This window comes from Erinaceus europaeus, chromosome 8 (assembly GCF_950295315.1).
Source record: "Erinaceus europaeus chromosome 8, mEriEur2.1, whole genome shotgun sequence".
Taxonomy (NCBI): Eukaryota; Metazoa; Chordata; class Mammalia; order Eulipotyphla; family Erinaceidae; genus Erinaceus; species Erinaceus europaeus.
In genome coordinates, this window is record NC_080169.1 from 18,850,767 (window position 1) to 18,875,821 (window position 25,055).

Genomic DNA, 25,055 nt, shown 5'->3' on the forward strand with positions numbered 1-25,055 from the left:
ATTCCAAGGGGCCCATGACTTTACTAACATGCAGGTAGACCCAAGGTATTGTCTGGGGAGATGTTGTCAGAGTTGGAAATACAAGACAACATTCTTTAAAGACAAATCTCTTGTACTATTTACTAGTTTAAGCCAACAACTCATTGGCAGCTGGCAGAGAGAAAGAGAGAGAGTATTTCCTCCCCCAATACAGGCCTGGCTCTATCCTACCTTCTGAGGTCAGTACTGTCCTATGTCTTCCTAGCCTGGGCTCAGGGGTGCAGCTGCCATGAGACAAATCCTTTCTTGGAGTTCCATCAAATACTTCTCAGCTCTCTTTGTTTGTAGGATTAAGAAGTAGCAGTTTGATAATTGGGAAATAGCATTGCCTCACAGGTCTGGTGCTTCTTACAGGCACAAAGTCTGTGTGATGCCCACTTTCTTCTCTTTGACTCATTGAAAGAGCTTCTCCTGGGGGTGTTGGGCCGTCCATTTCCTTCTCAGCTGCACTGACCTCCCACAGTTATAGCATGATGTGGTTCAGGGCTAATCTTGCCTCCCTTGCCGATGACACCTGTGATCCACATTCTCTGGGTTCAGAGTTGCAGACCACCAGGCAGGGTGTGTGGTCTAGACTGCAGTTCCCCTCCTTCTGAGTAAGTACATTTGAGCAAGTTAAGATGAAACCCTAGCTTGTGCCTATTCGCACTGATGACTTTCTCTTAGTTGACTGGATCCCTGTGTTACAGAAAGTGATTAAAATAATCTGAGTGCTACCTGGGAAGTTGAAATTTAATGTGGTTTTTATTACTTCTTCAAGAGTCTCTCAATTATATTCTATACACAGATTTCTTCACTTAAGAGTAAAACAGAGCTGTGTAAAGTGAGCAGCTTGTTTACACTAGATCCCTACGGCTTGCTATCAAATTAGTGGCAAATCAGTATTATAGTAAACAGAGGTCAAAGATCAAACCCACAATTTCACATAAAATTCAAAACACAAGACACAAAATACAAAATAGAAGGCTCGTGTCATGAGACCATCAACTACTTTTAAAAAATAATCAAAACCAGGAAAAGATGAGAGGAAACAAAATTTAAACATGATTTTAGTCCAGAATCTGTTGCAAAAGCCAGACCTTACCAAGATCATTTTAAAACCAGGACAACTGACTGCATGTCACTCATCTTAAATGGAAACACATATCAAAAGGTGGCAAGAACCAAGACTTCCCAACTCCCGTATTCTACTGATGGACTTGATACTGATTTTGAACAAGTCAAAAATCTGTCTTTGCTTTTCACTCTGTGAAGTAGGGTGGAAACAATTGTTTTACTTCTCTTGACAGACAACTATGAGGAGAATCATGATGATAAAGAAATACTGGTAATTCTCTCCTATATTTGATTAGATGCATTTTTTTCAAAGGTCAGATGATTTAGCAGCATGAAATTGTGCACACCACACCCCATTTTCACTGTGGGCAGCTCTCCACTCTTGGCTTCTAAGCAGGAAACTAGATCACATTTATTCGCCACTTAAGTGTTCCTTGAAACAAACAAACAAACAAATATCACCCAATAAAACTGATTATAATTTTGATATGTTTATTAAAATTAGATTCCTTAATGAATCAATAGCTCATAGCAATCAATATTAATTTAACATAAATTAACCTTGAGTGAAAAAATAACTTTTTTTTCCAGAAGGGTTAAATGAATGAACTAGGCTACATGATAAGGACTATGGGGTGGGGAGAAGCAAAACCTTTTGAAATATAGTTTTAAAAAGTTCTGAAAGCAGCTGAGGAGGTGGCTCAGTGGTAGAGCACAGAGCTTGCATGCATGAGGTTCCAAATTTAATCTCTGGCTCTATAAATTATGAAGTGATGCTCTGGTTCTCTGGTCCTTTCTCTGTCACTAAATCTAAATAAATATTTTTTAAAAAAAACTTTAAAAGAGGCTCTGAAGGAGTTCTGAATATTAAAAACACTCCGTTAATACTTTTAATCACAGCATTACTTATTAATGCATACATATTTGCTTAATCAATACCACCAGGTGTCAGTATATCCTGAGTGATTACCATGGAGTGCTCAAAACCTTCCCAAGTTTTTGTCCCAGTTAATGAAAATAATATAGTGGCCAAATAACTAAGGCTCTTTCAAGGGTTATAAATCTTTTTTTTCCCACCATAGTAGGAGCCCTTCAGTTTAGAAACAAATCCATAACACCTCAATAAGTCCCAACACAGAGGTTCTGAAAAGAAAGACTACCTTACAGTGAACATGGCTGCTTCAAACATGGAGCTCAAGGTGCATGTTTGAAGAACTGTAACTACAGCACAGCTTCAGACCTCATTTCTGTGTTTTTTACCTAGCCTATGGACCTGACATTTTCATTAATGAAATGTCTGTTTTGGGGGACCAGGTGGTCGTGCACCTGCTTAAGTGCATACATTAGATGCACAAGGATCCGGGTTCAAAGCCCTGGTTCCCACTTGCGGGGTGGTGGTGGTGAAGAAGCTTCAGGAGTGGTGAAGCAGGGTGCCAGTGTATCTCTGCCTTTCTATTTCCCTTTCCCCTCTCAATTTCTCTTTGTCTCTACCCAATAAATAAATAAAATATTTAAAGAAAAAAATATTTTAAGCAATGTCTGATTGGCTTTGAATGTTTGAACCCAAGTTGCTATCAGCAAAATAAGGGGTATTTCTACTAATGGAGAAGATGACTAATTTTAAGTCCTGACACATAGTACGACTTTTACCTATATTATCTTATTGAAACAAGAAAAAGTCAAGAAAGAACATATGAAATGCCCTGTCAACATAACCCTCAAACCTTTTAAAGTTTTCCCTTCATTTAACAAAAGTAATGTTCTGGTCAAAAAATTAAGGGCCTTAGCAAAATTGGCCAAACCTTGTGTTCTTAAGTTATTATCAAGCAGCTAGAACCAATTCATTCTTTAACAGGCAAACCTGGGAGGTTTTTTTAAGAAGTGGTTAGAGCAAAATCTTAAATGCTACTCAACATTATGTTTTTAAAGAAATTTATGTGCATTTTGGTATCTGTAAACTCTAGAAATCTTCCAAGTCCCTGAAATGTTACTATGTTCCTGGCAAAAAGAAGGAGGAGGAGGAGCAGGAGAATTTTGTATAAATAGGGTCAAAGCTAGAACCTCACACGACAAAGTCTCATGGCAAGATTGCCTTGGGCATCTGGTTACTGAGGGACAGGCAGTCCCAGGTTTCCTGACACATAGTGAATGATGTACATTTCATTTCATTCTAGTAATAAACAAATCTTCCTTTACACTAGAAGTTGGTATTACTGTAGGTTTTCCCTTTGAGGAGAAATTATTTGAAATATTAATATCTACTGGGAGAAACAGTGTTATAATCTTAGTTGTTAATTATAAGAGGAAGAAAAGTCTGACCACATTTTTTTGCTTTTTTTTTTCTGTTTTCCAAAAACACCGTTCCACCTGCAGCTTTGTTTGTGAAATGATAATACTGAGCTATTTTAAAGCTTACCTTTACAGAGCCTTCCCTCCCCCCAAATATACATGCAAATTACTTCTTGGGTTCCTAGAGATTAGAAAAAAAATATTAAAAGACTTTCTATAGAACAATGTCTTTTAAAATATATTTTCCTTTTTAATGTTTTATTTACTTATTTATTGGATAGAGATAGAGAGAAATCGGTAGGAAAGGGAGGGCAGAGAGGGTGAGAGAAGAGACAGCTGCAGCCCTGTTTCACCACTCATGAAGCTTTCCCTCTGTAGGTGGGGACTGGGACTCGAACCTGGGAGTTTATGCAAGATATCATTTGTGCTCGACCTGCTGTGCCACTACCTGGATAATAAAGAGCAATGTCTTCATGGAGAATTTCGCCTTGGTAATATATTTCATGTGATACAACAAACAAGTAATCGTATTTGAATTTTCGCTTTCAAATAAAACATTAAAGTTACCTAGTAGCTGAAAGTCATTCTTAGATCACTTACTTCTCCTTAAATATTTTCCTATGAGAGCCCTTTTTTTTTTTTTTAAACTACAGAGTTAGTCACTGATTGGGTCAAAGGCCATAATAGTTGGGAAGGACTTTTATGTTCATATGGTGATAGTGCAACTCCCTGACTTACCTACTCCGACTGTGCTTTGAGAACACTGACTCAAAAGTCACAGAAGACAAATTTGTTCGGGATTCATAGATCAGAAATTGTATGTGACTCCCATCAACTTAAGGCCTCTGGGTATATGCACAACTAAATTCTTCACAACAGTATCAAAGTAAACTATTTAACTCATCAGGCCTAGGAGATGGCAAGCAGGGAGAACACTGGACTTCCACACATGAAGTCTCATGTCCAGTCCTTGGCACCACACACGACAGAATGATGTTCTGGTTATTTCTCTCTAATTCTCAAATAAATAAATAAACATTTATTCACTAGAACTATTTTCTATCTTTAATAATGTTTTTAACAATTTTTTATATTTATTTATTTTCCCTTTTTTTGTTGCCCATGTTTTTTTTTTATTGTTGTTGTAGTTATTATTGTTGTTGTTATTGATGTCATCATTGTTAGAAAGGACAGAGAGAAATGGAGAGAGGAGGGGAAGACAGAGAGGGAGAGAAAGAGAGACACCTGCAGACCTGCTTCACTGCCTGTGAATCGACTCCCCTGTAGGTGGGGAGCTGGGCCTCGAACCTGGGTCCTTAAGCCGGTCCTTGCCCACTGCTCCTGGAGGCCATTTCCCCCATTTTTGTTGCACTTATTATTGTCATAGCTGTTGTTGTTGTTGGATAGGACAGAGAGAAATTGAGAGAGGAGGGGAAGATGGAGAGGAGGAGAGAAAAATAGACACCTACAGAGATCTGCTTCACCGCTTGTAAAGCAACCCCATGCAGGTGGGGAGCTGGAGGCTCTAACTGGGATCCTTATGTGGCCCTTGCGCTTTGCGCCATGTGTGCTTAACCCGCGCTACAGCCCAGCTCCCTGAAATTAATGTTTCTCTCAGGTAGCTAGATAAGTAGATAGTAGGTATAATTCATCTTTTCTAAAGATGGAAGAAGTAACAAGAAAGTAGAAGACATTTTACATACACCATCTCATTAATTCTTCACAAGACTATGTGAAATAGGGGTTACCCACTCCACTTGACCAGTGAGGAAACTGGCTCAGAAGGTTAATTAACAAGCGCAAGGCTATCATCTACTTAAACAGCAGAGCCAGGATTTAAGCCCAGATCTGTCTGGTTCCAGAAACCATAGTCTGCCTAGTCCAAGATGTTTCCGTTTAAGTTACTTATCCAAAAGTACATGATGAAGGAATAATAGAATTGGACACAAAATTCAGTGCCAATACACTAAATTATGTTTGAGCAGAATCCTTTCAATAAAGCTCAACGGTACAACTCCTAGTACTAACCAACAATGTTCTACATTTTTTTTCTCTCTTTGACTGCCAGCCCTGATTTATTCCACGAACTCAATATTTTAACCAAGTTTTTTTTTTTTTTTTAACCTATAAATTCTTGAGAAGATCACTCTATAAATCACTAAGGAAGAAGAAAATGTAGAGGAATTCCAGCAAGGATAACACTTCAAATGTGACTTTAGACAAAGGCTTGGTTAGCTCATTAATGTGTTTGAATGGGACTGAAAAAGCAAATAGGAACTCAGAACCCTTGTGTTGGGCCAATGCTCCAAATGTGCTGTTCTCATTCTTTTGCTCAACTCTTCCTGCGCCAATTTCTCATCTCTAATTAAAAAATACCATTTTCAAATCAGATGAGATAGAGAAGAAAAATGGGCATGTTTATGTACTGATGAATCTATCAGCATTATGTGAAAGTGGTATTGCATTGAAAAGTGTAGGGAAATGAGACTGCAGTATATCAGGAAAGTTAGCAGCAACAAATGCTGGAGAGGTTGCAGGAACAAAGGAACCTTCCTGCACTGTTGGTGGGAATGTAAATTGGTCCAACTCCTGTGGAGAGCAGTCTGGAGAACTCTCAGAAGGCTAGAAGTGGACCTGCTCTATGACCCTGCAATTCCTCTCCTGCAGATATATCCTAAGGAACCAAACATAACCATCTAAAAAGATTTGTGTATACCTATGTTCTTAGCAGCACAATTTGGAATAGCTGAAACCTGGAAGCAACCCAGGTGTCCAACAACAGATGAGTGACTGAGAAAGTTCTGGTATATACACACAATGGAATACTACTCAACTATTAAAAATGGTGAATTCACCTTCTTCACCTCATCTTCCATGGAGCTTGAATGAATTATGTTTAGTGAGATCATGGGATGCATTGGATCGACCTTCTCGTGGTGCATCCCGTGAGTACCCATTCATTGGGGAAACTGACGATCCTTCCTAGCCGACTGAATCCACATGGATCCCAGTCACTTTCAAAGCCAGCAACAAGCAGCTCCTGACAGCTTTCAATCTGATGCTATTGACTGGCTATGGAAGAAGGGCAAATGCTAGAAGAAGAAGTGAGATCATACAGAGAGAGAAGGAAGAATATGGGATTATCTCACTCATACACAAAAGTTGAAAAACAAGATCAGAAGGAAAAACACCAAGCAGAACTTGGACTGGAGTTAGTGTATTGTACCAAAGTAAAAGACTTTGAGGAGGGGGAGAGGGTTCAGGTCCTAGAACTTGATGGCAGAAGAGGACGTAGTGGGGGTTGAATTGTTATGTGGAAAACTGAGAAATGTTACATATGTATAAACTATTGTATTTTACTATTGACTGTAAACCATTAATCCTCCAATAAAGAAATTTTTTTTAAAGTGTAAGGATAAAAAGTTGATATATTTTTAAATTCTATTTGTTTTACTAAACATGGAAGTCAATTGACTTTGGTGATCCCAAGTTAGTAAACATCAAAAGAGCAAAAGAGGGTGAAATGGGAAAAACAAAACAAAACAAAAAACAAAAGCCTCATCCTAATCAGACAGCTCTGTTTGTTTTTAACTGGGTGATTGAGGCAGTTCCTTTCTTTTTTTTTTTTTTTTTCTTTTCTTATTTCTTTATTGGGGTATTAATGTTTTACATTCAACAGTAAATACAATAGTTTGTACATGCATAACATTTTCTACTAGGTCCACTGTCATCCTCTTTGGACCTGTATTCTCCCCCACACCCATCCCAGAGTCTTTTACTTTAGTGTAATATGCCAATTCCAGTTCAGATTCTACTTGTGTTTTCTCTTCTGATCTTGTTTTTCAACTTCTGCCAGAGAATGAGATCATTCTATATTCATTCTTCCATTTCTGACTTACTTCACTTAACATAATTTTTTCAAGGTCCATACAAGATGGGCTGAAAACAGTGAAGTCACCATGTTTAATAACTGAATAGTATTCCATTGTGTATATAGACCACAACTTGCTCAGCCACTCATCTGTTGTTGGACACCTGGGCTGCTTCCAGGTTTTGGCTATTACAAATTGGGCTGCTAAGAACATATGTGTACACAGATCTTTTTGGATGAGTGTGTTGGGTTCCTTAGGATATATCCCCAAGAGAGGAATTGCAGGATCATAGGGTAGGTCCATTTCTAGCCTTCTGAGAGTTCTCCAGACTGTTCTCCACAGAGGGTGGACTAATTGACATTCCCACCCAGCAGGAGGGTTCCTTTGACCCCACACCCTCTCCAGCATTTGCTGCTGTTACCTTTTCTGATATATGATATTCTCACAGGAGTGAAGTGGTATCTCATGGTTGTCTTCATTTGCATTTCTCTGACAATCAAAAACTTGGAGCATTTTTTCATGTGTTTCTAGCCCGTTTGGATCTCTTCTGTGGTGAATATTCTGTCGATGTCCTCTCCCCATTTTTGGATGGGGTTATTTGCTTTCTTGTTGTGTCTGGCAAGGATTGAGGCAGTTTCTACTCTGATATCTAAACAATGGTCCCCAGTGTTTTGGAAAAGTAGTAAGATCCTTTCTGGAGTCAGTTCTCAGAGGATCATAGAGTATCTGGCACTTGCTGAGTAAATATTCCTGGCCTGTTGATTCCCATTTTGTTCTTGAGTGCATAGAAAACTTGTGTAACCATGAGGAATGGGAAGGAAAATAATTTTGCAACATGGCACAAGTATTACTTATTACTTTCTGCTGCAGGGTGGGGGGGATTCATGCAGTTCAGAAAAGTATCTCTGTGTTAAGTTAAATAAGTCAGGAAAAGAATATTGGGTGGTCTCACTTACCGACAGAACTTATAAAACAAGAACAGAAAGGGGGGAAAAACAAAGTAAAACTTGGATTGATATGGCAGATTGCTCCAGAGCAAGGAACTCTGCAAGAGGATAGGAGAGGGTTAGTGGGAGGGGAGGCTTTCAAGTCTATTACATGATAATGAAAAAACACCTAAGTTGGGGGTGAAAGTGTTTTGAGGACATCTATCATGGTGAGATGAAAGTTGTATGCATATGTCAGCAACTGTACTATAAACTATTAACTCCCCCCAAAATAATTGATTTCATTAAATTAAAAAAAAATAACCTCTGAGATCATCTGGGACTGCAATAAGACAGGACTAGAACGACTTCAGGAACCCACCAAATCACCTGTGAGTGCAAATACATGTGGCTCACAGATAGAGAGGAGCCTAGGGAGATTAAGTGGTTGTTAAGAGTCTGGCAGTTTACCAGTTGAGACTCCACGTCTAGTCTGTTTCACCAACAAAAAGACTGTTGAAGGGAGGGGAGGACTCCCATAAGACTCACCAAATGCAACTGTGAGTCTCCACTGCAATAGCCCTCAGAAGCTGCAGGAGCAGGGGGGAGGCCCTGTGCTGACACCAGGGAACAGAGAACTAACCAGCAAACTCAAGAGACAATCTATACCTTGGTGGCCTAGCAGTGGAGCTGTGAGAGTCTCTTTGCATAACCACTGGATTATCTCTGCCACACACTGATTTATCTCTTAGTCAGGAGTGAGGGTTTAAGCTAAGAAGACTACTTATAGTTTAAAATCCCTCAGACTTCCATAGTATACAGGGAAGAAAAAGAACAAAAGAGGCTTTTAAGCCACTGAGCTCCAACTCAGGGATTAAAATAATACTGAAACAACTGTCAATTTCCACAACTGTCAACCCTTTAGTTATCTTACTTAGACACAAGTCAATCCAGGCAAGAGTGACCAGTAATTTGAAAAGTACTGAGAGAGGTACCTCATAGCATAATATAGAAAATGGTTAAGCCAACAAGAAGAAATATTGGAGAAATGAACCAGGACAAGAGACCGGCTAGAAGCTCCCCAAAGGCTGAAGCACAAAATAATGAGGTCAATATCCAAACACTAGTTAAGGAAATAATCACAGGAGTGAGTAAAGAATTTGAAAGAATTGTCATCAGAAATGCAGAAACAACGAATGAGACCCTGGAAGAAAACACTAATTATCTCAAGGTTATTAGAGACCTGAAAGCTGAAATAGCTGAGCTAAGAACACAACTAGCTGAACAAGCTAAAACAGTATCAGAACAGGGTAACAAAATAGATGAACTCCAGAAAACAGTAGAGAGCAGAGAGAATAGAATCCATGAGGCTGAAGACAGAATTAGCAAGATCGAGGATGAATTAGAGACAGCTAGAAAAGAAGTAAGAGATCTCAAAAAGAGATTAAGAGGTTGTGAAAACAACAACAGAGAAATATGGGATGACTTCAAAAGAAATAATATATGCATTATTGGCTTACCAGAGGAAGAAAGAGAGGAAGGGGAAGAAAGTATTCTTCAGGACATATAGCTGAGAACTTCTCTAGCCTAGAAAACATCAAAGACATAAAGGTTCAAGAAGCCGAGAGGGTCCCAAACAGAATTAACCCAGACTTAAAGACACCAAGACACATCCTATTTAGAATGGGAAAGAATAAGGATAAAGAAAGGATCCTGAAGGATGCAAGAGAAAAACAAAAGAGTCACCTACAGAGGAAAACCCATAAGATTAGCAGCAGACTTCTCCACACAAACACTACAGGCCAGAAGAGAATGGCAAGATATATATATCTATCGAGTGCTCAGTGAGAAAGCCTTTCAATCAAGACTACTGTATCCTGCTAGACTGTCATTCAGACTAGATGGAGGCATCAAAACCTTCTCAGACAAGCAACAGTTGAAAGAATCAACTATCACCAAGCCTGCCTTGAAAGAAGTTCTGAAAGGTCTCCTATAAACGGTCAGACCACCATAAATATGCCATATATCAGAACACTCTAAAAACTACAAGAATGGCGTTAAAATATCTTCAATCTTTGATATGTCAATGGCCTGAATCCACCTATTAAAAGGCACAGAGTAGGAAGATGGATCAGAAAACACAACCCAACAATATGCTATCTAGAGGAAACCCACCTTATTCAACAAGACAAACACAGATTCAAAGTGAAAGGATAGAAAACTATCATACAAGCCAATGGCCCACAAAAAAGGGCAGGAACAGCTATTCTCATATCTGACATGATAGACTTTAAAATCAATAAAATTAAAAAAGATAGGAATGGACACTACTTAATGCTCAGTGGATCAGTCAATCAAGAGGACTTAACAATTATTAATATCTGTGCACCCAGTGAGAAACCATCTAAATACATCAAATATCTACTGAAAGAGCTATAGCTGTATATTAACAGCAACACAGTCATAGTAGGGGACATCAATACACCACTCTCTCAACTGGACAGATCATCCAGGCAGAAAAATCAATAAAGACATGAGGGAGTTAAATGAGTAGATAGATAAACTAGAACTATTGGAGATTTTCAGAGTCATTCACTCCAAGAAACTGGAATACACATTCTACTCAAATCCACATGGGTGATTCTCAAGGATAGACCATATGTTAGGCCACAAACAAGCACCAGCAAATTCAAGAGCACTGAAATCATCTCAAGCATCTTGTCAGAACACAGTGGAATTAAACTAACACTGAACAATCAACAAAAGATTAGTAATAGTCCCAAAATGTAGAAGCCCAACAGTACACTACTTAACAGCTACTGGGTGAAAGAGGAAATAAAGGAAGAAATCAAAATGTTTCAAGAGTTCAATGACAATGAAGACACAAACTATCAAAATATTTGGGACATAGCTAAGGCAGTACTGAGAGGAAAGTTCATAGCCATACAAGCACACATTAGGAAACAAGAAAAAAACACAAATAAACAGCCTGATTGCATATCTTAAAGACCTAGAAGATGAAGAACAAAGGAACCCTAAAGCAAACAGAAGGATAGAAATTACTAATGTTAGGACAGAAATCAATAACATTGAGAATAAGAAAACCATACAAAACATCAATGAAAGTAAATGTTGGTTATTCGAAAGAGTGAAAATCAACAAATCTTTGGCTGACTCACAAAAAAAAAAAGGAAGAAGACCCAAATAAATCGGATCACAAATGAAAGAGGAGCTATCACACAGATACTGAAGAAATTCAACATATCATGCAAGGCTTCTATGAATTACTATATGCCACCAAGCTAGACAACCTGAAGAAATGTATGAGTTCCTAGATATCTATGAACTTCCAAAATTAAGTAAAGAGGAACTAAATAACATGAACAGGCCCCTCACAGCTCATGAAATTGACAGTTATCAAAAACCTTCCCAAGAATAAAAGTGCTGGACCAGATGGTTTTACAAATGAGTTCTACGAAACCTTCAAAGAAGAACTAATACCTCTACTTTTAAAAGTCTTCTAGATGATTAAAGACACTGGAATGCTTCCTTCCAACTTCTATGAAGCCAACATCATTCTGATACCAAAAGCAGACAGGGGCACAACCAAAAAAGAAAACTACAGACCTATATCTTTGATGAACATAGATGCTAAACTATTGAACAAAATTCTAGCCAACTGCATACAGCAGTATAATAAAAAGATTGTTCATCATGACCAAGTGGGGTTTATCCCAGGCATGCAAGGTTGGTTTAATATACATAAATCAATCAATGTGATCCACCACATCAATAAAAGCAAGACTGTAAAGCACATGGCCATATCAATAGATGCAGAGAAAGCCTTGGACAAAATATAACATCCCTTTGTGATCAAAACACTACAAAAAATGGGAATAGATGGAAAATTCCTGAAGATAGTGGAGTCTATATATGGCAAACGTACAGCTAATAACATACTCAATGGTGAAAAACTGGAAGCATTTCCCCTCAGATCAGATACTAAACAGGGCTGCCCATTATCATCATTACTGTTCAACATAGTGTTGGAAGTTCTTGCCATAGCAATCAGGTAGGAGCAAGAGATTAAAGGCATACAGATTGGAAGAGAAGAAGTCAAACTCCTTATTTGCAGATGACGTGATAATATACATAGAAAAATCTAAGGAATCCAGCAAGAAGCTTTTGGAAATCATCAGGCAATGCAGTAAGGTGTCAGGCTACAAATTAATATTCAAAAGTCAATGGCATTCCTCTATGCAAACACTAAGTTAGAGGAACATGAAATCCAAAAATCAATTCCTTTTACTATACCAACAAAAATAGTGAACTATCTAGGAATAAACCTAACCAAAGAAGTAAAAGTTGTATACTGAAAATTATGAGTCACTTCTCAGGTAATTGAAAAAGACACAAATAAGTGGAAAGATATTGCATGTTCATGGGCTGGAAGAATTAACATCATCAAAATGGGTATACTACCCAGAGCCATATACAAATTTAATGCTATCCCCATCAAGATCCCAAACACATTTTTTAGAATAGAACATATGCTACATACGTTTATCTGCAACCAGAAAAGACCTAGAATTGCCAAAACAATCTTGAGAAGAAACAACAGAACTGGAGGTATCACACTTCCAGATCTCAAATTGTATTATAGGGCTATTGTTGTCAAAACTGCTTGGTACTGGAACATGAATAGACACACTGACCAGTGGAATAGAACTAAGATCCTGAAAGTGAGCCCCCATACCTATGGACATCTAATCTTTGACAAAGGTGCCCAGAGTATTAAGTGGGGAAAGCAGAGTCTCTTCAACAAATGGTGTTGGAAACAATGGGTTGAAACATGCAGAAGAATGAAAAGAAAGAAACTGAACCACTATATTTCACCAAATACAAAAGTAAATTCCATGTGGATCAAGGCCTTGGATGTTAGACCAGAAACTATCAGATACTTAGAGGAAAATATTGGCAGAACTCTTTTCCGCATAAATTTTTAAGACATCTCAATGAAGTGAATCCAGTTACAAAGAAAACTAAGGCAAGAACAAACCTATGGGACTACAGCAAATTAAAAAAAGCTTCTGCGAAGGAGGCTCTCTTCAATAAATGGTGCTGGGAAAACTGGGTTGAAACATGCAGAAGAATGAAATTGAACCACTTTATCTCACCAGAAACAAAAATCAATTCCAAATGGATCAAAGACCTAGATGTCAGACCAGAAACAATCAAATACTTAGAGGAAAACATTGGTAAAACACTTTCCCATCTACACCTCAAGGATATCTTTGATGAATCAAACCCAATTGCAAGGAAGACCAAAGCAGAAACAAACCAATGGGACTACATCAAATTGAAAAGCTTCTGCACATCCAAAGAAACTATTAAACAAACAGAGAGACCCCTCACAGAATGGGAGAAGATCTTCACATGCCAGACATCAGACAAGAAACTAATCACCAAAATATATAAAGAGCTCAGCAAACTTAGCCGCAAAAAAGCAAATGACCCCATCCAAAAATGGGCAGAGGAAATGAACAAAACATTCACCACAGAGGAGATCCAAAAGGCTAACAAACATATGAAAAACTGCTCTAGGTCACTGATTGTCAGAGAAATGCAAATTAAGACAACACTAAGATACCACCTCACTCCTGTAAGAATGGCATACATCAAAAAGGACAGCAGCAACAAATGCTGGAGAGGATGTGGGGACAGAGGAACCCTTTTACATTGCTGGTGGGAATGTAAATTGGTACAGCCTCTGTGGAGAGCAGTCTGGAAAACTCTCAGAAGGCTAGACATGGACCTTCCATATGACCCAATAATTCCTCTCCTGGGGTTATACCCCAAGGACTCCATAACACCCAACCAAAAAGAGGTGTGTACTCCTATGTTCATAGCAGCACAATTCATAATAGCTAAAACCTGGAAGCAACCCAGGTGCCCAACAACAGATGAATGGCTGAGAAAGCTGTGGTATATATACACAATGGAATACTATGCAGCTATCAAGAACAATGAACTCACCTTCTCTGACCCATCTTGGACAGAGCTAGAAGGAATTATGTTAAGTGGACTAAGTCAGAAAGTTAAAGATGAGTATGGGATGATCCCACTCATCAACAGAAGCTGACTTAGAAGATCTGAAAGGGAAACTAAAAGCAGGACCTGATCAAATTGTAAGTAGGGCACCAAAGTAAAAACCCAGTGGTGAGGGGTAGACATGTAGCTTCCTGGGCCAGTGGGGGGTGGGAATGGGCGGGAGGGATGGGTCACGGTCCTTTGGTGATGGGAATGGTGTTTATGTACACTCCTAGCAAAATGTAGACATATAAATCAGTAGTTAATTAATATGAGAGGGGGAAATCAATTGTATGTCTCAAAGGTTCTCAAAAGACAAACTGAATCTTTTTAATAGATAGGCAACGTATTTGATATGCGGACTCTCTCAAAAGCCTAGACCAAGTAGATTAGAAGCTTCCAATAGCACAGCTATATACAAGATACTGGGTACTGTACAGCAAACCATAACAAAGGGACTTTTCAAAGTTAACCCAATTAACAAATAATGTGATGATAATATTAACTATTGATTGTCTTTTTGAAGCCTAAGACAGGAGGAACCTCACATCTTCACTATAGAGCCCCTACTTCCCCCAGTCCTGGCACCCATGGATAGGGCTCACTTTCCCGTATGCTTCTCCCAATCCATACCAAATAATATTGCATCCGTCGATCACAACCTAACCAAAGCAACGATTGCCATCTCAACATGCTTCACCTCAGAGTGTATCCAGAGACTTCACGTGTGGAATGACAACCCTTCAGCTTCATTACTCGGGTGAGACCTTTCCTTTTATAGTACACTCTAATTTCATCTCAGGTAGTTCACTTTCTAACAAAGTCCCATAACCTAGACATACACCAGTTTCTGTGAGAGAGAGCGTATGCGCACACGTATCCATAAACTACTGCAAAATATATACCTGAAAGCAGGATTACACTAGAGTTTGCAGTGAGTACCTCCCCAACACTTCCTCTCCACTATTCCAATCTTGGGATCCATGTTTGCTCAACAAATTGTTTGGCTTTGTATGTTAACTCTCTTTTCAATCACCAGGTTCCAGATGCCACCAGGATGCTGGCTAGGCTTCCCTGGATTGAAGACCCCACCAATGTGTCCTGGAGCTCAGCTTCCCCAGAGACACACCTTACTAGGGAAAGAGAGAGGCAGACTGGGAGTATGGACCGACCAGTCAACGCCCATGTTCAGCGGGGAAGCAATTACAGAAGCCAGACCCTCTACCTTCTGCAACCCTCAATGACCCTGGGTCCATGCTCCCAGAGGGCTAGAGAATGGGAAGGCTATCATGGGAGAGGGTGGGTTATGGGGATTGGGTGGTGGGAATTGTGTGGAGTTGTACCCCTCCTACCTTATGCTTTTGTTCACTAATCCTTTCTTAAATTAAAAATTTAAATTAAAAAAAAAAAAAAAAAAAAAGCTTCTGCACAGCAAAAGAAACCATTACCCAAACCAAAAGACCCCTCACACAATGGGAGAAGATCTTTATATGCCATACATCAGACAAGAGTTTAATAACCAAAATGTATAAAGAGCTTGCCATACTCAACAACAAGAAAACAAATAACCCCATCCAAAAATGGGGAGAGGACATCGACAGAATATTCACCACAGAAGAGATCCAAACGGGCTAGAAACACATGAAAAAAATGCTCCAAGTCTTTGATTGTCAGAGAAATGCAAATGAAGACAACTATGAGATACCACTTCACTCCTGTGAGAATGTCATACATCAGAAAAGGTAGCAGCAGCAAATGCTGGAGAGATTGTGAGGTCAAAGGAATCCTCCTGCACTGCTGGGTGGGGATGTCAATTGGTCCAACCTCTGTGGAGAACAGTTTGGAGAACTCTCAGAAGGCTAGAAATGGACCTACCCTATGATCCTGCAATTCCTCTCCTGGGGATATATCCTAAGAAACCCAACACAGCTATCCAAAAAGATCTGTGTACACATATGTTCTTAGCAGCACAATTTGTAATAGCCAAAACCTGGAAGTAACCCAGGTATCCAACAACAGATGAGTGGCTTAGCAAGTTGTGGTATATATACACAGTGGATTACTATTCAGCTATTAAACATGGTGACTTCATCATTTTCAGCCAATCTTGGATGGACCTTAAAAATATGTTAAGGGAGTCGGGCGGTTGTGCAACGGGTTAAACACACGTGGTGCAAAGCGCAAAGACTGGTAAGGATCCTCCTTCAAGCCCCCAGCACCCCACATTGGGGAGTCACTTCACAACCTGTATAGCAGTTCTGCAGGTGTCTATCTTTCTCTCCCCCTCTCTGTCTTCCCCTCCTCCATTTCTCTGTCCTATCCAACAATGACAACATCAACAACAATCATTGCAACAATAAAACAACAAGGACAACAAAAGGGAATAAATAAATAAATAAATATTAAAAAATATCATGTTAAGTGAAATAAGTCAGAAACAGAAGGATGAATATGGGATGATCTTATTCTCAGGCAGAACTTGAAAAACAGGATCAGAAGTGAAAACACAAGTAGAATCTGAACTGGAATTGGTGTATTGCACTAAAGTAAAAGACTCTGAGGTGGGTAGGGGGGAGCATACAGGTCCAAAAAGGATGACAGAGAACCTAGTCGGGGTTGTATTGTTATATGGAAAACTGGGAAATGTTATGCATGTACAAACTATTGTATTTACTGTCAAATGTAAAACATTAATTCCCCAATAAAGAAATTTAAAAAATCACCTCGGTGAAGGACAAATCCCGGATGATCTCATTTAGAGGTGGAATTTAAGAAACAAGGAGAGAGGGGAGTCAGGCGATAAGAGCAACGGGTTAAGTCCACGTGGCGCAAAGTGCCAGGACCGGTGTTAGGATCCTGGTTCTTACTCCCAGCTAACACCTACAGTGAAGCAGGTCTGCAGGTGTCTGTCTTTCTCTCCCCCTCTCTGTCTTCCCCTCCTCTCTCGATTTCTCTCTGTCTTATCCAACAAGGACACGTCAGTAACAACAATAAAACAAGGACAAAAAAAGAGAATAAATATTTTTTAAAATCTTAAAAAAAAAAGAAACAAAGAGAAAGGGCAAACACAAAGTAAAAGTTGGACTGGGTGTGGTGTATTACACCACAGCAAGGGACTCTGGGGAAGAAGGGGAATGGAGGGGGTGGGAGAAATACCCCACCTCTGTAGACTTGTATTGACAATCTAAACTATACATTAAAAAAAAATTAGGATACTATATGTAAGATCTTGAAATTTATCAAGTCACTCTAACCATATGCTTGTTCTTCTTAATTGTAACATTTCAAAGTAAATTGGTTGACTGTTTTACCTTGAACTGTTCAAATGCAATGAAAAAAGAGTCTTTTGGGGCGTATGGTGGTAGCGCAGTGGGTTAAGCGCATGTGGCACAAAGCACAAGGACTGGTGTAATGATCCCATTTAGAGTCCCCAGCCCTCCACCTGCAGGGAAGTTGCTTCACAGGCAGTGAAGCAGGTCTGTAGGTGTCTATCTTTCTCTCCCTTTCTCTGTCTTTCCCTGCTCTCTCCATTTCTCTCTGGCCTATCCAACAACAACGACATAAATAACAACAATAAGAACTATAACAATAAAACAACAAGGGCGACAAAAGGGAAAATAAGTAAATATTTTTAAAAAAGAGTCTTTTTAAAAAGAAAACGTTTATTTTATGACTTAACTATTCAGCAATGCATTACTGACACAATTCTTTTTTTTTTTTTTCTTCAGGGTTATTGCTGGGCTCAGTGCCTGCAACATGAATCCACCGCTCCTGGAGGCCATTTTTTTCCCCTTTTGTTGCCCTTGTAGTTGTAGTCTCGTTGTGGTTATTACTATTGCCATTGTTGATGTTGTTCGTTGTTGGATAGGACAGAGAGAAACGGAGAGAGGAGGGGTAGACAGAGAGGGAGAGAGAAAGATAGACACCTGCAGACCTGCTTCACCGCTTGTGAAGCGACTCCCCTGCAGGTAGGGAGCCGGGGGCCCGAACCGGGATCCTTATGCCAGTCCTTGCGCTTTGCGCCACATGCGCGTAACCCACTGCGCCACCGCCCGACCCCCACTGCCTCTGTTCTCCACAGCACTAGCTCAAATCTCAAATTAATAATAGAATAATGTTAGTTATTCTTTATTAATTAACTTATATGGACTACCACTCTTTTTAAATTTTTATTTATTAGAAACAGCCAGAAATTGAGAGGCAGGGAAGATAGAGAGGGAGAAAAACAGAAAGACAACTGCTTCACCACACATGAAGCTTTCCCCCTACAGGTGGGAGCCAGGGGCTTGAAGCTGGGTCCTTGCACACTGTAATGTATATGCCTAACCAAGTACACCACCCTCCAGCCCTCCTGGACTCCCACTCTTTAGAATTTTATGTACTTTAATTTAATCCTCACAATAAATAGTAGGCAAGTAAGGTTAACATCAACTACATATTATATGTGGTGGTTATTATTTTTTTAGTGATTGTTTTCCTGATGAATGACACTAGCTCCATTTTCTCATTTTCACTAGTTGATTTTTAAAATATTTATCTATTTATTTATTTATTCCCTTTTGTTGCCCTTGTTGTTTTATTGTTGTAGTTACTGATGTCTTCATTGTTGGATAGGACAGAGATAAATGAAGGAGGGGAAGACAGAGAGGAGGAAAGAAAGATAAGATACCTGCAGACCTGCTTCACTGCCTGTGAAGCGATGCCCCTGCAGGTGGGGAGCCAGGGGCTGAACTGGGATCCTCATGCCAGTCCTTGTGCTTTGCACCACCTGCACTTACTGCTGCGCTACAGCCCGACTCCCTCACTATGTTGGTACAAGAATGCAGTGGTTTCAGGGGGACAATTTTACATCTCCCCACGCATATATGTTATCACACCTCATCTCCCACCAAACTGCAGAGAATTGGGTACCCAACTCCATTTTTTTTTCATGTCTTTATTGGGGAATTAATGTTTTACATTCAACAGTAAATACAATAGTTTGTACATGCATAACATTTCCCAGTTTTCCATATAACAATACAACTCCCACTAGGTCTCTATCATCCCTCTGGATCTGTATTCTCCCCCCCCCACCCCACCCCAGAGTCTTTTACTTTGGTGCAATACACCAAATCCACTTCAGGTTCTACTTGTATTTTCTCTTCTCATCTTGTTTTTCAACTTCTGCCTGAGAGAGAGATTATCCCATATTCATCCTTCTGTTTCTGACTTATTTCACTTAACATGAATTTTTCAAGGTCCGTCCAAGATCAGCTGAAAACGGTGAAGTCACCATTTTTTATAGCTGAGTAGTGTTCCATTGTATATATAGACCACAACTTGCTCAGCCACTCATCTGTTCCCAACTCCATTTTTAAAATTTTACTAATCAATTTTACTAGGTTTGTAAAACTATGTTACCTAGACGGCTGTTTCAACATCACTCTGCGTATGTCTGGGACAATATTTCTGGAAGAGATTAGCATTTGAACTGGTGGACAGAGTAAAGTGGATGACCTTACCCTATGTGGGAGGATGTCAGCCAATCCACCAAGAGCCTGACTAGAACAAAAAGGCAAAGGCAAATTGAATTTGCTTTTCTGCTTGCCTGAGCTGGGACACCAGTCTTTTCCTTTCCTCAGTGCTCCTGGTTCTTAGGCATTCAGATACAGGCTATATCCTTCCCGCCTCCTCTTTTTCTTCTTTTTTTTTTCTTCTGTTCTTTAATTACCACCTGTATTATCACCGGGGCTTGGTGCTGTCACTACAAATCCAGGTCCTTGTTGCCAATTTTTTCTTACTATTTTTTTTTTTCTGTTTGATAGGACAGACAGAAATTGAGAGGGAGAGAGGGAGTAGAGAAGGAGAGAGATAATCCATATCTGTTACCTTAAGAAAACAGCTGTAGCTTACAATGGAGGGATTGGGGATTCAGAATTCTTGTGGTGGGAATGGTGTGGAGTTACACCATTGTTGTCTTATAATTTTGTCAATCAATATTAAATCAGAGAGAGAGAGTAAAGGAGAGAGACACATCTGCATACCAGCTTCACATCTTATGAAGCTTCCACCCTGCAGGTGGAGAAACAGGGCTCAAATTTAGGGTCTTCACACATGGTGATGTATATACTTAACCGGGTGTGCCACCACCTGGCCCTCCCATTGGGTCTTTAACTCTTAGAACTCCCCAATACACCACTGGCTTTCTAGGGTCTACAGCATGAAGACAGCAGATCCAGGGACTTCTTATCCTCCATAGTCATATGAGTCAAAAATTTTAATAAATCTCTTTCAAGTTCGACTGTGCTACTCTGCCCTGTTTCTTTGGAGAACCCTGGATAATTCATTATTTATCAGACTTTATTCTTATCATTTCCCATGAATTTATTAATATTAATGGTAAATTTTAAGGTTATTTAAATGAAGATTAGACCTATTTTACAATTGGTTCAGAAAGATTCAACAATTTAACTCTTTTTATATCTATAGATTATGACATTAAGTTTCTAATTGGTGGTAGCTTCCTCTCTTGCCAACTCATTTTCAGAGACATTAGGGTCACAATCTTCTTTTCCTTCAGTCCTTCAACAGTATGTGCCTGCCTTAACTGAGAATTCCAAAGAATTCAGCAAGCATTGGAAGTCCATTGTTATTCGGGTAACCTTGATTTCCATAATTTTTTATTACTCATTCTGGGTTAGAACCACCTTATGTAGCATCTTTTTAAAAAAATTTTTTAATATTTATTTTATTTACTTATTCCCTTTTGTTGCCCTTGTTGTTTTATTGTTGTAGTTACTATTGTTGTTGTCGTTGTTGGATAGGACAGAGAGAAATGGAGAGAGGGAGGGGAAGACAGAGAGGAGGAGAGAAAGATAGACACCTGCAGACCTGCTTCACCGCCTGTGAAGCGACTCCCCTGCATGTGGGGATCCTTATGCCGGTCCCTGTGCTTTGTGCCACCCGCGCTTAGCCCTCTGCGCTACAGCCCGACTCCCCTTATGTAGCATCTTATCCTTTGGTGTCTATGGGTATATATTACTGTAAAGTTTGGGTCTCTTCTCACCATTCCAAGCTATCATCCATTTTACCTTGGTCTCCATTTCTAATTTGAATTACTATAATCACCTTTGACCTAGTCTTTCTGCTTCTACCCCTTTTTTTGTTCCAGGACATTTTCTCCTTGGATGTCAAAGGGATCTTTATAAAATGCAAACCTGAACATGGCATCTTTATATATAGGGTCTCTATAATTTCCCACTGTCAGAGGAATGAAGTCTAAGTTTCTCCATGACTGTATCTCAGCTTACTTCTCTAGCTTCATCTCTTACTACCTTCCCAATCTAGCTTTTTACCTCTAAGGTCATACTCAGAAAGGTCCATTTGTCCAGAGGATTCTGCCTCAGTCCTCACTTGGTCAACTCAGCCTTCAGGTCTCATTTGGGATGTCATCTCTTCTCAGTGCTCACACAGTCCTTGACTCTTACTCTTACCCAGTTTCTTCCACGTTGGAAGCACATTTGACCTGTCCAGCGTACCAGGACTGTGCCTCTGAGCTAACTACTTATTTTTGGCCTTGTGCCACTGTATAGTCATGACATGGTACTCGTGCTTTTTGTAGAACTGAACATTCCCTAACTGGCAAGACAATCTTATTATTCATGATTATTGCTCCAGTGCATGATACTTGATCAATATACAGCAAAGTGAACAGATGTAATGTATGTCTGTAATGCCTGCCCAGTCTTCACTTCCTAATGAAATTCCTGCCTTGTTTCAAAATTTAGCTGCAACCTCTGTTCTCTAACACTATCCTTGTGTTGTCTTCTCTGTGAGATGGAAAATATGCCCTTTTCCTTGTCCCCCTGAAAATCTGATACTATTTAAAATATACTTAACAGGGCTATGGATGTAGTCCTGCTAAATTGTAAGTTCCTTGAGGGTAGGGACTATATTTATATACTTCAAGTTTAGTCCCTAGCATAGGGTCTGGCATTTAGTAGACTGTCAATCAATGTTTGTTGAATTGAATGTTTGTTGTTCACATTGCCTCTGCATTCACAAAATTTGAGACTTTTCATTAGGATTTTATCATAAGAAAATGAAAAAAATTTCAATATCCAAGAACTGAAGCAATGTAAGTGACCATCAACTGACAAATGACAAATTGAAGAAAGAAAAAGAGAGAGAGAGAGAGGAAGAAAGAAATACAAATGTGGTGTATGTATACAGGATGGACTATTACTCAGCTGTGAAGGAAGATGAATCTTAGCTATTTATATCAACATGGATGGACTTAGAGAGTACAGATGGATAAGGACAAACACCCTATGCATTTACTCACATGGGGTTCATAGAGAAAACAAACATCTAAACTAAAAAAAATGGGGGGAGGGCTTTTTAATTATAGAAAAAATACTAAGGGGCCAGGTGGTAGCACATGTTACAATGCACAAGGACCCAGGTTCTAGCCCCCAGTCTCCACCTGCAGGGGGAAAGCTTTGCGAGTGGTGAAGCAGGTCTGCATGTGTCTCCCTGTCTTTCTCCTCTCTACCACCTCCTTCCCTCTTGATTTCTGGCTATCTCTATCAAATAAATAAAGATAATAAAAAAATTTTAAAAAAGAAGAAAAGAAAAGAAAAACTAGATTCCAGAGGGGAAGAAAATCAGGAGAGTGGGGAGTCGGGCTGTAGCGCAGCGGGTTAAGCGCAGGTGGCGCAAAGCACAAGGACCGGCATAAGGATCCCGGTTCGAACCCCGGCTCCCCACCTGCAGGGGAGTCGCTTCACAGGCGGTGAAGCAGGTCTGCAGGTGTCTATCTTTCTCTCCTCCTCTCTGTCTTCCCCTCCTCTCTCCATTTCTCTCTGTCCTATCCAACAACGACGACAACAATAATAACTACAACAATAAAAAAACAACAAGGGCAACAAAAGGGAATAAATAAATAAAATAAATATTTTTTAAAAAAAGAAAATCAGGAGAGTGAGTTGGGGGTACTGTGCATATATCAGACACACATATATTGGTTTTCAATGGCACACTCCTGAAACCTAGATATTATAGTGTAATGATATTTTAATAAAAATAAGAAAGAAAACAAAGGCCATAGTGATTTAAAAAAAGAAGGAAAGTTATAACATCGTGATGAAACAACGCAACCCCCACTCCCGTCCCAGTCAGATAAGCATACAGTGCTCAGCTCCTGGGACTTTCTCCTCCCTCTTTCTGGATATATTTCAAGAACTTCATCTTTCTCATCTAACTTCTCTCTGCCAGCTCCTTCACAAGGAGTCTGTAGTCTAACACATACTTAGCCACTTAGCAAACAAGAAGTGCTTTTCCCCCTACCATATAGAAAAGTACTCATTGCTAAGCAGCGACGCTATGGAAGCAGTGGCAAGTGTTCAGAGGGCTAAAGGTGGGCGCGAGGAATCACATCATTGCAAGACTGGCCAGCTCCTCATGGGGCGCGAGCGCTTCCACACTACGATCATCATCTCTGGCATTATGCTATTCCACTGCAGAATACTGTGCCCCAGTATGGTTCCGTAGCCCCCATGTCCACTTGGTCGATTCCAAATTATATTCCTCCATGAGGATAATTTTTGGAACCATCCGTTCCACCCCGGTTCCATGGCTGCCAGTTCTTAGCAACATCGCCCCGCCAGATATTCGTCGGGATGCGGCATCATCTAAGTTCATTTCCCACGTCTACGCTCGACGGGACCTGCCAATATACGCGGATATCTTCGCCCACCCTGTCCAACGCTTGACGTCTCGTCACCCAATCTGGTCCCCTACGCCTACACTGAACTTCTCTGTTCCAGTCTCTTGGAAACAGAGCTGGCAGTCAGCTGAGGTAAAGAACAAACACCTCATCACAGACCCCTGCAAGCGTCAACCCGGCTTTGACCTAGCACGTTATGATTGGGTCCTCCTCAATCACTATCGAACAGGCCATGGCCGGTGCGCCGCTATGTTCCATCGCTGGGGAGCCAGAGACGACCCGAACTGCCCCTGCGGCTCCAGACAGACTATGACCCACATAGTCGACGACTGTCACCTCTCCAGATTCAAAGGAAGTCTCGAAACTTTACATCGGGCTCAACCTGACGCTGTTGACTGGCTACGGAAGAAGGGCAAACGCTAGAAGAAGAAGAGGGCTAACTCTTGACGTCATTTAACACATCAGCCTGGGGACCAATCATTCAAAAAATGTTTCTTCTCAAGAAGAATCAAGTCACTGCTTTACCTCCATTCTATGTTTAATTCAGTCCACATCTTCTATACAGCAGGTAATGCTCTCTCCTTGCCCATCCAATGGCCAAGAAGGACACTATCCCACCTTACAATGTAATTTCCGTTTATTTATCAAACCACTTTTGTCTGTTTGGAAGCCCCTCCTCGAGAAGGTACATTTTCTTTTTTTTTTTTTTTTAAATTTATTTACCTATTGGACAGAGACAAATAAATTGAGAAAGAGAGAGAGGGAGAGAGAAAGAGAGACAACTGTAGCACTGCTTCACTACTTTTGAAAATTTCTTCCTGCAGGTGGGGAAGAGAGGCTTGAATCTAGGTTCTTGCACATTATAACATGTATGCTCACCCAGGTGTACCACTGCCTGCTCCTCCCCCCAGAAATACATTTTCTGATTGTTGTCTCTGAGAGTTCTTCAATAATTAATTAACTTGGCCTTCCAACCTAGTTTCTTAATTTTCTTTTCCTCTTCATTTTTATGCCTAAGCTTTCTGCAGACAGTCCCTCAAGAAGCCTCTCAATCAATCTGTTCTTCAGTTTGCT

General features: G+C 39.9%; 1 long non-coding RNA gene across 3 annotated transcripts in view; it reads right to left on the minus strand.

The window, feature by feature from the left end:
- LOC132539873 (uncharacterized) overlaps nucleotides 1–25,055 on the minus strand; it is an 82,564-nt gene that overhangs the window by 34,631 nt on the left and 22,878 nt on the right. For 2 of the 3 annotated variants that reach the window (XR_009551145.1, XR_009551143.1), the window contains exon 3: nucleotides 8,508–8,613. The exons of the other annotated variant lie outside the window; for it this stretch is intronic. This is a non-coding gene — a long non-coding RNA (uncharacterized LOC132539873). The remainder of the gene's footprint in view (nucleotides 1–8,507; nucleotides 8,614–25,055) is intronic. 3 annotated transcript variants of the gene reach the window in all.